The 18,580-nt window shown below is 46.8% G+C and overlaps 1 protein-coding gene across 2 annotated transcripts in view; it reads left to right on the top strand.

Annotated features, from left to right (window-relative positions):
* The first annotated feature begins 1,011 nt into the window (after positions 1 to 1,011).
* Positions 1,012 to 18,580, top strand: part of LOC130594587 (ran-binding protein 10-like) — an 84,764-nt gene continuing 67,195 nt past the window's right edge. For both annotated transcript variants that reach the window (XM_057400573.1, XM_057400574.1), the window contains exon 1: positions 1,012 to 1,085. The gene's annotated coding sequence lies outside the window, so the exon portion shown is untranslated. The remainder of the gene's footprint in view (positions 1,086 to 18,580) is intronic.

The raw sequence follows: 18,580 nt of genomic DNA, 5'->3' as shown, positions 1-18,580 counted from the left end.
CAGTCCCCCCCTTCTTTTCCTTCCCCTTACTCCCGGAGGGACGGAGAAGAGAATCGAAAAGAATGCAACTCCCACGGGTTGAGATAAGAACGCTTTAGTAACTAAGGTATAACACAAACCACTACTGCTACCACCAGTAATAATAGTGATAAAGGAAATAACAAGGGAAGAGAATACATCACCTCACCACCAGGCAACCGAAAACTCGCCCCTGCCCCACCAAGCACCGACCAATACCTCCTCCAACCCTGCAGTCCCAGCCCTTTTGGGTAACTCCCAGTTACATCCTGGGCATGATGTGCTGTGGTATGGAATACCTCTTTGGTCAGTTTGGGTCAGGTGTCCCGTCTCTGCTTCCTCCTGGCTTCCCCTCCTCCCTGGCAGAGCATGAGGCTCACAAAGTCCTTGGCCAGACCAAAACATCAGGCCAAAAGTCAAAACACAGCACTGCACCAGCTGCCAAGAAGGAGAAAAATGACTGCTACTGCTGAACCCAGGACAGTGAGTTAACACGAAAGGGATGTTTGTGGGTTTGTAGGACTGGGGGAATCACATTGGTGTTTTCCTTGTTTGTCAGTGGAGTCTGTTCTTCCTACCTACCCAGCAGAGAACTGATTATTCTTTTTCTTGCCTGATTAGTAAACACTGATGTAAATCCCCCTTTGCGTAGTTATGTTTGTCTTCTGTCGGTGTACATTGGTCTTCAAATTTTGTACATGGGGAGGGAGAGAGGTACTACTGTCAGTCTCAGTAACTTCACAGTGTAAACAAAGGAAAAACTACAGTACTCCTACTGAAGGGATGGTTCACAGTGGCAGCGCAGGGCTGTATATTCCAGCCCTCTGAAAAGAGGGCTTTATATTATTGGATGTATGTAGAAACAGTTCCCTGCTGTGTTAGGGCAGTAGTGTTTCAGACCAAAATGTGGCAGAGTTCGGCTCCTATCAGGACTTACATTTCTGTTCTTTCCTAGGTCACGGTAAGAATCACAAAGATGCTGCGTCGGTCAGGGCTACGCACCCTATACCTACAGCCTGTGGCATTTATTACTTTGAAGTGAAAATCGTCAGTAAAGGTAGAGATGGGTAAGTGCCTTGTTCCAGTTCAGTGGCTGGTGATGTGGATTTAAAAGTTCTGCTGTACTCTGACCTCCTTTCTGGAAGGACTGGAGGTCCTGTGGCTGCAGGGTGGAACAGGCAGGTACATCACAAGGAGGTTGGATTCTCTTGGTTAATAGATGTAAAGGTGATAGAATGTGCTGGAGGTAGAGGCACTTACATAGCTGTTTTCTGTGCTGTTTGATATGGGCAGTTTTAAAAATTTCAGAAACTTTGGGTCTGGTGCAGATTGAATTAAAACTGGTTTTCCTCTTGCTAGCTAGATCTGGTCACTTAGATTTCTGGAATTATGATGGCTCAGAAGTGGAGTGAAATAGGGAGGAATCTTGACCTTAATTATGGACTGTTAGAGAGATGTTGGTGTGGTAAAGAGTACTCATAGAAGTACTTGAGCTGTGGAAGGAGAACTTCTGAGGCTGTTTTTTATAAACCCTATATGCATGATCAAGGAAAACATGCTCAAAGAGGGGGAAGTGGGGTGATTGCAAATATAATTTTGAATCTGCTGATTCTGTCATCTCTGGTCTAGGACCTGAATTTGGCCTCGAGTCAAAGGGCCTTAGCTCAGGATAGATTGCACCACAGAGCAGCATGACAACTGGAAGCTTGGGGGAGTGTGCTGGAACCAGGATACTAAATCTGAGGAAGTTTTTCCTGCACCAATCCTACTTTTTGTGGTACTATTTAATATTGCAGGCTGTTGTTGAGACTGTGTTTGCCCTGTCAGTCTCTACTACTTAACCAGGAGCAAGTGGAAGAATGGCCACAGCAACAGATCCTCTAGGTACCATTAGAAGCAACCATCCCCTGTGAGTTGGCACCTTGGGGAGCTGAGCTGGCAGTGGGGTTTGGATCCCATCCAGTCTTGTGTTCACTCTGGCAGTATTTTGATCCAAGATGTAACTGAATGAGGATGTATATGGAGTTCCTTTAAAGCAATATTCAAGATGTTGGAAAAGCAATAAAGGGACATTTCTGACAAGGCCTGGGTTTCTACAGCTACTGCAGATTGAATTTTTAATCATTATAAAGGTATCAGCCTGCTGTGTGTGTTTGGTGTTTTTCATTGCTAAAGGATGAACATCATGGGCCTAACTATCCAGAAGGGAAAGCCCCACAGCAGAGTTATCAAGTGCAATTAATTAATCCTGTCCTTCAAGAATAACATTTGAACTCTGGCTGGTGAGCAATTGTATTCTCTCCCTTCATTATTTCCATTATCATCATTATTATTATTGGTGGTAGCAGTAGTAGTTTTGCATTATACTTAGTTACTGGACTGTTCTTATCTCAGTCTGTGGGAGTTACATTCTTTCAATTCTCTTCCTCATCCCTCTGGGAGGGGGGGGAGAAGGTGGGGAGTGAGCGAGTGGCTGCATGGTTTTGAGTTGCTGGCTGTGCTTAAACCACGACAGCAGGCAGCCAAGAAGGCCAGCGGCATCCTGGCCTGTATCAGCAATAGTGTGGCCAGCAGGGCCAGGGCAGGGGTTGTCCCCCTGTACTGGGAGCTGGTGAAGGTGCACCTTGAATCCTGTGTTCAGTTCTGGGCCCCTCACTACAAGAGAGACATTGAGGTGCTGGAGCAGGGCCAGAGAAGGGCAACAGAGCTGGTGCAGGGCCTGGAGCATGAGTGTAATGAGGAGCAGCTGAGGGACCTGGGGGGATTAGTCTGGAGAAGAGAAGGCCCAGGAGAGACCTTAATGCTCTCTACAACTGCCTGACAGGAGGATAGAGCCAGGAGAGGGCTGGTCTTTAGGATAAAAGGAAATGGCCTCAAGGTGTGCCAGGGGAGGTTTAGACTGGATATTGGGAACATTTTCTTCCCCCAGAAGGTGTCTGTTATAGTGGACTGAAATGCAGGATTAGTCTTCAGTGTGAAACTTGCAGTCTTTATATGACTTGCCCTCATTTGGATGCCTTTCTGTTAGATATGTGTAGTGCCTCTACTGTCTCTCTTGACTGTTTTCTAGGCTTCATTCATGCCAGGAAATATGATCTGTTGCTTAGACTGGCAGTCAAATAATCTTATGTCCATTCAATCATAGGAAGCTGTTCAACTTCCCTAATATATTGGATAAAAAAAATTTGGCAATTCTGAACTCGGTTTCCAGCAGCTCATTTGGAAGTGAGGTTTGTTAATCACCAGGTCAGACCGAACAGAACTTCTGCATATTCTTTTGGGTGTCACCAGAATAAATAATCAAAGTATTCATTTCAGTAATGCTTTATGCTGTCCCAAGGCTGAACGCATCATTTTCCACTGACAATTTATGTGACCTTTGTTGAATACCAGGTGACTTAGAGAACAAAGTCAGCTGTCAAGAGTGGAAAAAAAAAAATGAAGTTGAAAAACCAAATTGGTGCAACACCTCAGTTTCAGGTACAGTTGGTTTCAACCATGGTATTTTGTAGGGTTTGGGGTCATGTTGGATGTGATAGTGCTTGGGGTGACAGATGGAGAAGTTGGTTATTCTTCTAGATCCCAGCGGTAATTTTAGCTTGGTGAGGTTTGTATTATGCCTTTTCTCTCTTAAATGGTGCTCAAGTCAAGTCTTCATCTCTGATCTGTATTTTCTGTCTTTCAGTGTTCCTACATATATTGCTAACCTACATCATCAGTGTTTTCCCTTCCTGAAGGTAACTCGGAAAAGGGAAAGATTTGACACTTCCTACAGCAGACAGATACCAGTTGAACATGATCCTGAAAGTGGAAGGGAGCTGGGAATCTGTCCTGGGTTCAGTAGTAGTAGTAATTTTTCTCCTTAGTAGCTGGTGCAGTGCTACGGGAGGAACAAGATGGGGGAGTGAGCAAGCAGCTGTGTGGTTCTGAGTTACAGACTGTGCTTAAACCACAACAGTTCTTTGTGGCGTCCAATGTGGGGCTCGAAGGGTTGAGATAATGACAGATCTGACTAGAGTGTGTCTAATCGTATTTGTGATAAGCATTGATTGTTTCAGATTAATAGTCTTCTGTCACAATGCGGATTTATTGGCTCTCAAAGTTGTTGCTCTTGATCTCAGAGTTTTAGCATGTTGTACCTACCTTACAGCTGGTATTTGCTGTTTTAGTGTTTGTTGGCTGGGGGCCTTGGGCTAAGGTTCTTGTTTCACTGTACTTTATGGTAATGAATTGTAATACAATAGACTCATTGATGATGAAATTGATCTGGCTTGCGTTCCCAGTGTGGTCACCACCTCTATGCTTTGGGAGGTGTATAATATAAGTGTTTAGCAATTACACAACTTTTTTTTCCCTCCTTGGGTGGTTAGCCTATGAAGGAGACATGCCCTTACCTTCCCAGCCCCCCCCCCCTTTAAATCAAATGATTGTCAACCTGCTGTAAATTAGAATTTCACTGTTTCTCCAGTGTGATCTTCCTTCTTCTTGCACTGTGTCCTGGGTTCAGCAGTAGCAGTCATTTTCCTCCTTCTTAGTAGCTGGTGCAGTCCTGTGTTTTTGACTTTTGGCCTGGGAACAGCGTTGATAACACCGGTGTTTTTAGTTGGTGCTCAGTAATGTTTACTCTGACCGAAGACTTTCTGAGTCTCATGCTCTGCCAGGGAGGAGGGGAAGCCGTGAGGAAGCAGAGGCAGGACACCTGACCCAAACTGGCCAAAGAGGTATTCCATACCACAGCACGTCATGCCCAGGAATAGAACTGGGGGCAGTTACCCAGAAGTGGTAGCTCACTGCTCGGTCGGGCTGGGTATCGGTTGGCGGGTGGCGAGTGGTTGTATTCTTTCCCCTTGTTATTTCCCTTATCATTATTATTATTGGTGGTAGCAGTAGTGGTTTTGTGTTATACCTTAGTTACTGGACTGTTCTTATCTGAACCCGTGGGAGCTACATTCTTTCGATTCTCCTCCCCATCCCTCTGGAAGGGCAGGGAGTGAGCGAGTGGCTGCGTGGTTCTGTGTTGCTGTCTGGGCTTAAACCACGACAGTTCTTTGTGGTGCCCAACATGGGGCTCGTAGGGTTGAGATAACGGCAGATCTGACCGGAGTGTGTCTAATCATTCATTTCTTTGTATTAATAGTCACTTGTCACAACGCTGATTAATTGGCTCTCCAAGTTGTTGCTCTTGATCTCGGAGTTTCAGAATGTTGTGCCTTACTTACAGCTGGTATTTGCTGTTTTAGTGTTTATCGGCTGGGGGGCTTGGGCTAAGGTTCTTGTTTCACTGTACTTTATGGTAATGACTTGTATTACAACAGACTCATTGATGATGAAACTGATCTGGCTTGCGTTCCCAGCGTGGTCACCACCTCTATACTTTGGGAGGTATATAATAGAAGTGTTTAGCAATTACACATCTTTTTTTCCCTCCTCGGGTGGTCAGCCTATGCAGGAGATATTCCCTTACCTTCCCAGCCCCCCACCAGACAATTTACAGCATCATTTGAGAGTTCTGAAGGCTTTGAATGGCCCTTGGATACCCTTGAGACCTGCCTGCTGATTGGGATCACCATGTTGTCACCCACACAGAGTGTATTTTACCCATGACCATTTTGTCTGATCTTGAAAGTTAAGCAGACTTGGGTTTGAGCCTAGCCTAGGGTTAGACGACGATATAGGAGGACCAAGAGATTTTCCCCAAGGCTGGGCAGTCATGAGTGGCAGGGTGTGGGGGGATAGTATGGGCAAGTATCTAGGCCAGTGGGCCCCTCCAGTGCTTTGGAGCTTTACCACTGAACAAGTGCAAAATCCAGAAAAATTAGTAAAACCTTTAAATGAGGTGTGTTGTCATTCTGGTCATACCAGAGAGGGACAAATCATGGCAACGTGTTGTGGCTTGGCCTATGCTTACAGAGCCCTGTTCAACACTGTCCAGCACCTTCAAAGGGAAGAAAATGTCTCTGGATCTGTTGGCAAAGCAACCGACAATGCAACTACTCTAACTCCAAATACGGCAGCTACAACAACCCCAGTGACAAGTACAGCAGCTACTCAAACTTTGACTAAAGTAGACAACTCGGCTACTCCAACTCCAAGTACAGCAGCTACACCAGCCCAAGCAACAAGTACAGCAGCTACTCAAACTCCGACCGCCACAGACAGTGCAGCTACTCCATCTCCAAGCACAGCAGCTGCACCAACCCCAGCGACGAATAGAGCAGCTACTCAAACTTCGACCGTAACAGACAGCGCAGCTCCTCCATCTCCAAGCACAGCAGCTGCACCAGCTCCAGTGACAAGTACAGCAGCTACCCAAACCCCGACATCAGATACTGTAGCCACTCTGACCTCAGTGATAATCACTGCAGCTAAACCAGAGGACCAGTTTGTGCCAGTATCGGTTGCCCCTGTACGCAAGGGGAAAAGCAAAAAAGAGGCAAGAAAGATGAAGCAAGATGAAGAAACAATGTACTCATCACCCGGGACAGCATTTGACCAGGAGTTATTAGTACGTGAATCAGAGGAAGAAGAGGTGACTTCTTGACCCAGGACCTTAACCAAGCTATGGAATATGCAAAAAGTTTTTACCTGTCAACCAGGGGAGCACATCATCACCTGGTTGCTCCGATGCTGGGACAATGGGGCCGACGGTCATGAGCTAGAAGGTAGAGAAGCCAAGCAGCTGGGATCACTTGCTAGGGAAGGGGGAATTGACAAAGCATTTGCAAAAGAGAAACAGTCCCTCAGCCTTTGGAGGCGTCTCTTGGCAGCTGTGAAAGAAAGGTTTCCATACATGTTATGAGTCGTTCGGCCAAGGAATCAGCCATTGTAGAGATGATCTGTCGCAAGCAGGATGCCGGGAAAAGACACGTAGATCCAGATGAAGTCGAATGTGTACGACCCATATGGTGGAAATTTACACGGAATGCGCCATCATCATATGCCCACTCATTGGCAGCAATAACCTGGAATGATATAGCACCACCAACAGTGGATGAAATGATTTGTCAACTCTGAGAGTTCGAAGACAGTCTTACCCCTTCCATCATTTCAACTGTGGAAAAACTGTCTCACGAGTTCAAACAATTGAGAGACGATCTATCCGATCTCTCCAGCTCCCCACGGGTACCAACCCATGTCTCGGCTATTAAAAAAAGGCGTAATACTGCTTGAGAGAGAAAATATAGGAGGTATATGCCACGGGCCACCCTATGGTTTTACCTGCGTGATGAGACAAGGGGGGCACAAAATTACAAAATTGAATATATAAACCTCTAGAATCAGTTTTAAGTAATGTTAAGTTTGATTGCTTTGTAACGGTAGCAATGGAAAATTACTGAGGTGCATGATACACAGAAAAAAATAGAGTACAGCTAGAGAACATACTGAGAATTCTTGTACAAGATAAATCGTTACAGTTGACATAGTTTTAAGAAAAACAGTCTAGAAGAACAGGATGCAAGGATAAGGAGTTTCTGGGAATGGCAGGTGTCCAGGATGGGCTACAGTTAAACTAACTGATAAGTAGGAGGACAGGAGGATTATTATGTCTCTGGTGCTAACGAACCAATTAAACTGGTATGAGCATCTACTGTGTGTGCTTCAAAGGCTGCCAGAAGTGATGAAGGTTGTTGGAAGAAGTAAACGACCCTCATAGACCACCACCACAATTTTGTACACATGTGGGGAACTTTCTGGAAAATAATGTAACCCATACCTAATCTCAGGAATATGTATGTATGCCCAGGGACTATATAAGGACGTCTTGTGTAGCAGTATGGGGGCACATGGTAGGAGGAGATATCTCCCGTGTCTCCCGGCGCCACAATAAAGATCACCTGCTTGTCAACTTGAAAACTTATTTGGCGAGCCTGTTCCTGGAGTTTTCTCCGTATCAATTTGGCACCCCAGATGGGACCCTCTCTGCTCAGCTGCAGGACCCGCTGAGGACAGGACTCCCAAGGGCCCTCGGGAGTTTTTCCCAGAGGGACCCCTTGGCTCATTTGGACCGCTGCGGGAGCAGACAAGGGCCATCTTCATAAAAGGTATTATTTTCTTTTGTATAGTCTCGTCGTGGTTTAAACCCAGTCAGGTAACTCGTTCACTCACTTCCAGTGAGTGGTGCCGAGCTGACAACAATCGAGGTCCGTGTCCGTCTCCCCCCCCCCCCCCCCCCCGCACCGGGGCTCTCCCCTTCCCCCCTCCCGGAGGAATGGGGAGGAGGATCGAGAGAGTGCAACTCCTACGGGTTGAGACAAGAACAGTCCAGCAACAAATCACCACCGCTACTATCAGCTAAAACAATGATAAGGAAAATAACAAGGGAAGAGAATACGATACCACCGGCCAAGAAAGCGAGTTCCACCCGGAAGCCCCTGTCCTTCCGGGTAACTCCCAGTTACCCCCCACCCCGGGCATGACGTGCTGTGGTATGGAATACCTCCCTGGCTAGCCCGGGTCAGGCGCCCCGTCTCTGCTTCCTCACAGCTTCCCCTCCTCCCTGGCAGAGCATGAGCCTCACAGAGTCCTTGGTCAGGGTAAACATCACTTAGCAACAACCGAAAACATCGGCTTCACCAACACTGTTCTCAAACTAGAAGTCAAAACACAGCACTGCACCAGTTAACACAAAGGAAAAAAAACATGACTGCTACTGCTGAACCCAGGGCAAGTCTGTAAGGTGCAGGGGGCATCCTTACATAAAGACTAAATTGGTTTGGTTTGGTAAGCGTACGCAAGGTTTGGCAGCCTTCCATAAATCGAGATAGGAAATCTCGTAGGTAAAGGCGTATACCCGGCTGCTAGCGTCCGTTTGCTATACACCCACAAGAAGCAGGGGGCATCTTGTGGTTTGGGTCCTACAAGATGCAGGGGATGTCTTGTGGAAATGGTTTTGGATCTTGTTGGTATTTGATTTATTTTGTGGTTTGTTACATTAAGGATTTTGGTCTTGTGATTTTTGGTATCGGTGACAGGATGTTATAACTGTGTTATTAATTGTGGTTTGTTTGATAGAATTTTAGTCTCTGTCTGTTTTTCAAGTGTTGTAACTGTGTGGAGTGTGTCTGTGGCATCCCTAGTGTGTGTGAGTGAGAGATTGATAATGTAAAATCAGCAGAGTGAAGACATCATGAAGAAGAGTCCTTTAGGGCACGTTTTGGCACACTGGAAAGAACCGGGAGAGTCTCCCGGGGGCTCGGTAAATAAGAAAACATTGGTAAAATATTGTAACCAATGGTGGCCTTTGTATACTTTGGAAGATCAGGAAAAATGGCCTAAAAATGGAACTCTGAACTATAATACATTGTTACAATTAATGTTGTTTTGAGGGGGTAAGGAAAATGGGATGAAGTAATGTGTGCAGGTATGTTTTTCACTTTAAGAAACCACATGGAGTGACAGACTGAATGCAAACTTAATATAGCTCTGCCAGATTCCTTAATTTTGGCTTTGGAAAAGGACAGGGAAAAACTGGAAGTTAAGATGGAGAAATGTTGTTCAGCCTGTGATATTGGGGAAAGATGTTTAAAGTTAAAAAACAGTGATCAGGAAGATAGGTCGGAAAATTATGTATCGCCGGTACCTCTGAGAGGAGCACTGTCTGCATCTGTCCTATCTGATATTGATAAGGAGGAAGAGATTGCTGTCACTGGCAACAAGCAGCACATTCACATTCGGAGTTAAGAAAGGGTTAAACCAGTAGTGCTGTTGCAGAGGCAGGCATCTGCAGCCGCTGCAGAGTAGGGTGAGCAACTGGGGGGGGGGGGGGGGAGGGAAAACCAAGGGGGAAAGGAGGGGAGCTCGAGCAGCTCCTGTGTTTGAAGGTGGGAAGAGGGATGTCGCGCAGAGGTGGGGGAGTGGGCTCTTCTTCTGTGGAAGCGGATGGGTGTGCGTGCTATGGGGAGTTTGGACGCTGGAAGTGGGACTGCCCTGGGCAGGGAGTGCCGTGGGGTGGCTCCTGTGGCTGAATTGGGACTAGACTGACGGGGACCTGGAGAATCTACCCTAGCAGATCCACTGGTTAAATCAAAACTAGGGACTAGAGGAAATAAAGTGGAATTTTAGTGGATACAGGAGGACCTCCCTGAAATAAAAGAAAACCTTAATCAGGTATATCTGTGAGTATGGGCATCTTAAGTTCCTGGTAAAGTGAAAAAATGCTTTGCCTGTTAAAACTGAAATAAAAGGGGGATGGGGGGGGGCTGCCCAATTAGATTAAAACAATATCCCTTAAAATTAGAAGATCAAAGGGAATAAAAAAAATCATTGATAAATTTTAAAGTATAGATTATTAATTTAATGTGAATAGGAATATAATACTCCTGTCTTGCCAGTAAAGAAATGTGATGAAAAAGTTGCAGATTGGCTCAAGATCTCGGAGCAATCAACAGAATTGCAGAGGATAGTATCTAATTCATATGACTTATTGACTAAATTGAACAATAATCAGAAATGTGTTTCTGTCCTGGATTTAAAGGACGCTTTCTTTTGCTTACTATTAGCCAAAGAAAGCGTCCTTTAGGCTGAGAAAGTTGGGGCTGTTCAGCCTGGAGAAGAGAAGGCTGAGTGGAGACCTCATAGCAGCCTTCCAGTATCTGAAGGGGGGCTATAGGGATGCTGGGGAGGGACTCTTCATTAGGGAGCGTAGTGCCAGGACAAGGGGTAACGGGTTCAAACTTAAACGGGGGAAGTTTAGATTAGATATAAGGAAGGAATTCTTTCCTGTTAGGGTGGTGAGGCACTGGAAGGGGTTGCCCAGGGAGGTTGTGAGTGCTCCATCCCTGGAAGCGTTCAAGGCCAGGTTGGACGAAGCCTTGGGTGAGATGGTTTAGTGTGAAGTGCCCCTGCCCATGGCAGGGGGGTTGGAACTAGATGATCTTAAGGTCCTTTCCCTAACTATTCTATGATTCTAAGAAAGCCAAAATTATTTGCTTCCGAATGGGAAAATCCTGACACAGGAAGGGAAACTCAGTTAACTTGGATGGTATTACCTAAAGGGTTTAAAAACAGTCCAGCAGTTTTTGGAAATCAGCACTGGAACTAGAGTCATGGAAGCCATCTACTCAGACGGGGACTCTGTTACAATATGTGGATGACTTATTAATTGCTACAGAAATGAAGGAAGAATGTATCCAGTGGATGGTGGAATTATTAAAATTTCCTAGGACTGAATGGTTATCGGGTGTCCAAACAAAAGGCCCAACTAACCCAAACCCGAGTTTCCTACCTAGGGGTATGAAATAACAGGAGGACAGAGAGAACTTGGAGCTGCTAGAAAAGAAGCCATTTGTCAGGCTCCACGACCGTTGACCGTCAAGGAGCTCCGGACATTCCTGGGAATGACTGGATGGTGCAGACTTTGGATCCATAATTATGGTGTTCTGGTAAGACCACTATATGAACTGTTGAAGGGAAACCCTCCCTCTTTAGAATGGACTGATACAGCAGAGGGGGCTTTTAGAAATTTAAAAACAGAGCTAATGAGAACTGCAGCTCTGCGACTTCTGATTGTGACTAAATCCGTTTGGCTATATTCCCATGAAGAACAGGGAATAGCTTTGGGGGTCCTTGCTCAGAAACTAGGACCCTATAGAAGGGCAGTGGCATAGTTTTCAAAACAGCTGGATAAAGCGAGCAAAGGATGGCCCGGATGCGCAAGAGCTGTGGCGGCAGTTGTCAAATTGTGGTCACTAATGTTGTGAATCCAGCATCCTTTTTGCGGGAGCAATCAACGGAACCACTAACACATGCCTGGTTGGCCCCTATAGAGATTGTATATTCGAGCCGATCAGACTTGAAAGAAAAACCTCTGGAAGATGCTGATTCTTGGTTTACTGATGGTAGTAGCTTCATGAATAATGGTGAACGAAAGGCAGGATATGCCATTACCACCATTTCACAGGTAATAGAAGCTAAACCTTTACCGGAGAACACCTCTGCCCAGAAGGCAGAAATAATGGCATTAACAAGAGCCCTGGAATTGGCTACAGATAAAAGGATAAATATTTGGACTGATTCTAAATACGCATTTGGTGTGGTATACGCACATGGTGCTATCTGGAAAGAACGAGGACTTTTGAGCACACAAGGGAAACAGATTAAACATGCTACAGAAATGCTATGACTACTGGAAGCTGTTCAGCTACCTGAAGAAGTAGCTATTATGTACTGTAAAGGACATCAACAAGGTGACTCCGATCAGGAAATTGGAAATAATTTGGCCGATTTTTGAAGTCAAACTGGCATCTGAGCAATCTCAAATCATGTCCTTAATCCCTGACAGCAAACTAACAATTGAGAAATCTAAACCTAGGTATTCAGAAGAGGATAGAAAATTAATTGAAGATCTAAAAGGACAGGAAAACAAAGAGGGTGGGGTTCAGATATCTGATGGGCGAATTGTAATCCCCTATAACCAACTCTGGAAGTTAGTTCAGGAGGAGCATAATAAAACTCATTGGGGTAGTAACTCTTTGTATATATACTTAAATAAACAAATTGTAAGAAGAAATCTATAGACTATAGTTCAATTAGTGACAAAACAATGTCAGCTATGTCTTAAGAATAATCCTAAAACTGAAAATAGAAAACTTCTGCTCCCAGTTGTCCCAATTTGATATCTGGGACAGCAGTGGCAAATAGATTTTTCTGAATTACCGAGAAAAAGAGGTTATCGGTATTTGTTGGTGTTAATGGGTACTTTTTCAGGCTGGCCAGAAGCATTCTGTTGTAGGATAAATAATGCAGAACAAGTGATTAAAACATTATTTAACGAGATAATACCTCGATTTGGAGTGCCAGCGGCTATTTCTTCTGACTGAGGTTCGCACTTTAGTGCAAAATTGTCACAAGAAATTAGCAGAAGATTAGAAATTGATTGGCAACTACATATTCCATACAGGCCTCAGGCCAGTGGGCAAGTAGAAAAAATGAACCATCTGATTAAACAACAGATTAGTAAAATATGTCGGGAAACAAATTTATATTGGTACCAAGGTTTACCACTGGCTCTATTAAGAATTCGAACTAAACCTTGGTCAAAAGAAGAGGTTAGCCCGTTAGAATGTCAAACAGACCACCGCCTTGTGCGTTGCAAACTGAATTTCCACTTCAAGCCCAAACCTAAGAGGGGCGGCATTCCGAGGAGGAGGCTCAATGTTAATAATCTCCAAATAGCTGCAGTGAGGGACAGCTTTCAGGCTAACCTTCAAACTAGGCTTGAAGACCAGCTTATAGATGCTTCTCCTGAAGCGCTTTGGCAACATATTAAAAATAGCATCCTGCAGTCCTCCGTAGAATCCATTGGGTTCTCCTTAAAGAAAAACAAAGACTGGTTTGACGATAGCAAGCAGGAGGTCCAGGAATTGCTGACAAAGAAGAGATATGCTCATCAAGCACACCTTGCTCAGCCACTTTGCCATGTAAGAAAAGCAGCCTTTTGTCTTGCATGTAGCAATCTCCAACAGAAACTTTGAGACATCCAGAACAAGTGGTGGCTCAACCTAGCAGAAAAGACTCAATTATGTGCAGATCTGGGTGACCACAGAGGATTCTATGAGGCTCTGAAGGCAGTGTATGGACCCACATTTCAGGTTCAAAGCCCCTTACTTATTGCAGATGGCCAAACGCTTCTTGCAGATAAAATCTCCATCCTGAATCGTTGGTCTGAACATTTTCAAACACTCTTTAGTGCTAACCGTGTAGTCCAAGGCGAAGGAATCCAGCACATTCTACAACATGCAGTGAAAAATGAATTGGATTTAGCCCCTACCATGGAAGAGACTCTTAAGGCTATAAAGCAGCTGAAAACTGGCAAGGCAGCTGGGGTTGACGGAGTCCCACCTGAAATCTGGAAGCATGGAGGCCAAGCACTTCATGCTAAATTTCATGAGCTAGTTGTGTGCTGTTGGAAACAAGGTAAATTACCATCAGATTTTTGTGATGCAATCATCATCACTCTGTATAAGAAAAAAGGTGTAAAGTCAGACTGCTCAAGCTACCGAGGTATAACTCTGCTCTCCATTGCTGGAAAAATTCTTGCAAGAATACTATTGAACAGATTAGTACCCGCTATCGCAGAAGAACTTCTACCTGAAAGTCAGTGTGGTTTCAGAGCTAATAGAAGTACCACAGACATGGTATTTGTTCTCAGACAACTGCAGGAGAAGTGTAGAGAACAGAATAAGGGGCTCTATGTAACTTTCATTGATCTCACCAAAGCTTTTGACACTGTGAGCAGAAAAGGCCTGTGGCTGATCTTGGAACGATTAGGTTGTCCCCCCAAGTTCCTCAAAATGATTATTCTGTTACATGAGGATCAGCAAGGCCAAGTTAGATATGGCGATGCACTCTCTGAGCCCTTCCCAATAACCAGTGGTGTGAAACAAGGTTGCATTCTCGCACCAACTTTATTCACAATCTTCTTCAGCATGATGCTCCAAAGGGCTACGGTAGACCTTGATGAACAAATTGCAACCCTGGACTTTAGCAGGGCAAACTTTGGCCTTTTCAAGCAATTGCTAGGGGAAATCCCATGGGCAAGGCTGTTTGAAGGTAAAGGGGCCCAAGATAGTTGGTTGGCATTCAAGGACTGCTTTTTCCGAGCTCAAGATGGGAGCATCCCGACACGTAGGAAGTCAAGGAAGAGGGCCAGGAGACCTGCGTGGCTAAATAGGGAATTGCTGGGTATGCTCAAGTGGAAGAGGAGAGTTTACAGGTCATGGAAGGAGGGGCTGGCCACTTGGGAGGAATATAAGGCTGCTGCTAGAGGATGTAGGAAGGCAGCTAGGATGACTAAGGCCTCCTTAGAATTAAACCTCGCGAGAAGAGTCAAGGACAGCAAAAAGAGCTTTTTCAAATACATGGCAGATAAAACTAACACCAGAGGCAATGTAGGCCCACTGATGAACGGGATGGGTGCCCTGGTGACAGAAGATACAGAGATGGCAGAGTTACTGAATGCCTTCTTTGTCTCTGTCTACTCTGCTGCAGGCAGTCCTGAAGAGCCCTGTACCCTTGAGACCTTAGATGAAGTCAGGTGAACGGAGCGGTTTGCCTTAGTCGATGAGGACTGGGTTAGAGACCAGTTGAGCAGTCTGGGCATCCATAAATCCATGGGTCCAGATGGGATGCACCCGCGGGTGCTGAGGGAACTGGCAGAAGTCATTGCTAGACCACTCTCCATCCTTACCAAGTCTTGGGAAACGGGAGAGGTGCCTGAGGACTGGAGGAAAGCAAATGTCACTCCAGTCTTCAAAAAGGGCAAGAAGGAGGACCCGGGTAACTATAGACCGGTCAGCCTCACCTCCATCCCTGGGAAAGTGATGGAACACCTTATCCTTGGTGCCATCTTAAGGCATATCAAGGATAAGAGGGTTACGAGGGGCAGTCAACATGGCTTCATGTCGTGGTTTAAACCCAGTCAGGTAATTCGTTCGCTCACTTCCCCCCCTTTCTTGCCCTCCCCCTGCTCTCGGAGGGACGGAGAGGAGAATCAAAAGAATGCAACTCCCACGGGTTGAGATAAGAACAGTTTAGTAACTAAGGTATAACACAAATCACTACTGCTACCACCAATGATAATAATGATAAAGGAAATAACAAGGGAACAGAATACAACACCTCACCACCCGCTGACCGATAACTCGCCCCCCAAGCCCGACCAAGCTCCGACCGATACCTCCTCCAACCCTGCAGTCTCCCAGCCCTTCCGGCTCACTCCCAGTTACATCCTGGGCATGACGTGCTGTGGTATGGAATACCTCTTTGGTCAGTTTGGGTCAGGTGTCCTGTCTCTGCTTCCTCTCAGCTTCCCCTCCTCCCTGGCAGAGCATGAGGCTCACAAAGTCCTTGGCCAAACCAAAACATCTCTATCAGCTCTGTTCCCGAGCCGAAAGTCAAAACACTGCACTGCACCAGCTACCAAGGAGGAGAAACATGACTGCTACTGCTGAACCCAGGACATTATCCACCCCTTATTCCATACCATTCACGTCATGCTCAGTTCCCACATTTTCAATATACCATCACTCTTATCTCGGTGCACTCTTATCTTAGTGCATGGACCAGTCCCTATAAAGCTGCTGCGTCCATCTGGTCCATGATGTCAGGCTCCATCTCTTGTAACAGTCTTCCAGAGCAGGAGAGACTGTGTGCAGTGTTCACACGCGTGAATAACCTGGGCAATAGTGTCCATTGTTAAGTCCACCCCTCGATCATGAGTCCATCTCTGTGTTGCATCTCTGCTCTGATGGCCTGAAGTGCCATGGGCCCACCAGGCTTAAAATAATTCACTGTCCCCTTCAGCAGTTTCTGCAGCTTGTTGCTGGGGACTCCATACAGCTGCCTTCCATCTCCAACGCTTCCAAAGCACTGGAGGGGCCCAGTGGACTAGATACTTGCCCATACTGTCCCACACACCCTGCCACTCATGACTCTCCAGCCTTGGGGAAAATCTCTTGGTCCCCCTATATTGTTGTTTAACCCCAGACAAGACCCAAACCTGACTCTGCTTAACTTTTGAGATCAGACAAAATGGTTGTGGGTAGAACACAGTCTGTGTGTGTGCCAACATGCTGATCCCCATCACAATCAGCAGGCAGGTCCCAAGGGTACCCAAAGGCCATTCAGAGCCTTCAGAACTCTCAAACGATGCTGCTGTGCTTGTCACTGGGGCTGGTGTAGCTGCTGTGCTTGCCGGCTCTCCCACCACCAGCTTCTCTTTTCCTGAGTCCAGCTCTTCCTCCTCTGCCGTGCTGGGAAGTGCTGCGTGGTTTCCTGCATCCTCCTGGGGCTCGGCGGGCGGCTTCCGGGGGATGCTCTCGGCCGTCTCAGGGCGGGACTCGGCCGCCGGACTCGGCTCCTCCGCCGGGCTCGGCTCTTCCGCGGGGCTCGGCTCCTCCGCCGCCTTATCCCGCTGCTCGGCAGCCGCTTCCTTCTGCTCCTCGACCGCCCCGGCCTCCTCCACCCGCAGCCGTCCCTTCGCGGCCTCCGGCCCCGCTCCCGCCGCCGCTTGGTCCCCGGGGCTGCTCTCCCGGGCCGCTTCAGCAGCCGCCGCCTCCCGGGACCGCTCCCCCTCAGTTCCCTGCAGCCTTACGAAGATGGAGAGTAGGGCGAGGGCCAGGACGGTGAAGAGCAGCCGGACGGCCAGGTACAAGTCCACGGCCACGTCCGTCCCGCCCTGCTGCTGGAGCCCGCCCGTATTACAAGCCATTGCCATAAAGCACAGTGAGACAAGAACCTTAGCCCAGGCCCCACACTTGATAAACACTATCACAGCAAATACCGGCTCTACGTAAGTTACAACATTCTGAAGCTGTGAGATCAACAAGAACAACTCTGAGAGCCAATAAATCAGCATTGTGACGAATGACTATTAATCCAGTCAAATCTGTCGTTATCTCAACCCTTCGTGCCCCACGTTGGGCGCCAAAAAGAACTGTCGTGGTTTAAACCCAGTCAGGTAATTCGTTCGCTCACTTCCCCCCCTTTCTTGCCCTCCCCCTGCTCTCGGAGGGACGGAGAGGAGAATCAAAAGAATGCAACTCCCACGGGTTGAGATAAGAACAGTTTAGTAACTAAGGTATAACACAAATCACTACTGCTACCACCAATGATAATAATGATAAAGGAAATAACAAGGGAACAGAATACAACACCTCACCACCCGCTGACCGATAACTCGCCCCCCAAGCCCGACCAAGCTCCGACCGATACCTCCTCCAACCCTGCAGTCTCCCAGCCCTTCCGGCTCACTCCCAGTTACATCCTGGGCATGACGTGCTGTGGTATGGAATACCTCTTTGGTCAGTTTGGGTCAGGTGTCCTGTCTCTGCTTCCTCTCAGCTTCCCCTCCTCCCTGGCAGAGCATGAGGCTCACAAAGTCCTTGGCCAAACCAAAACATCTCTATCAGCTCTGTTCCCGAGCCGAAAGTCAAAACACTGCACTGCACCAGCTACCAAGGAGGAGAAACATGACTGCTACTGCTGAACCCAGGACACTTCACCAAGGGGAAATCATGCTTGACCAATCTTGTTGCAGAATGACTCTAAGAGCAGGACCATAGAGTTCTGGAGGACTGTGCAAGCAAGGCAGGGGGTGGCCCCCACAGGTGGCCGGAGACCGGACCTGGGAGGAGAATGTGGAGGAAGCTGTGGGGGGCTAACCCATACTGTTGTGCCAAGAAGGAGTGGCTGAATACCACTCCTATATATGTGTGAACTGCGTCACAAATAAAGTAGAAGTTGATAATGATAACCCATATTGGGTTGGCCTGTCTGCTTCTCCTCGCCGCTTACGCAATCTCTTAGCCTTTTATGAGGAAATAACACGGTGGATGGATGATGGCAGAGCGGTGGATGTGGTCTACCTTGACTTCAGCAAAGCATTTGACACAGTCTCCCACAGCATCCTCACAGCTAAATTGAGGAAGTGTGGTCTGGATGATCAGGTAGTGAGGTGGACTGTGAACTGGCTGAAGGAGAGAAGCCAGAGAGTTGTAGTCTATGGGGCAGAGTCTAGTTGGAGGCCTGTAACTAGTGGAGTGCCTCAAGGGTCAGTACTGGG

The sequence above is a fragment of the Pezoporus wallicus genome, unplaced genomic scaffold, assembly GCF_028554395.1.
Source record: "Pezoporus wallicus isolate ANWC-B61680 ecotype Strahan unplaced genomic scaffold, APGP_CSIRO_Pwel_v1 contig_7171, whole genome shotgun sequence".
NCBI classification, from domain to species: Eukaryota; Metazoa; Chordata; class Aves; order Psittaciformes; family Psittacidae; genus Pezoporus; species Pezoporus wallicus.
Note: the sequence above shows the minus strand (reverse complement) of the source record. Positions and strands in the feature narration are given on the sequence as shown.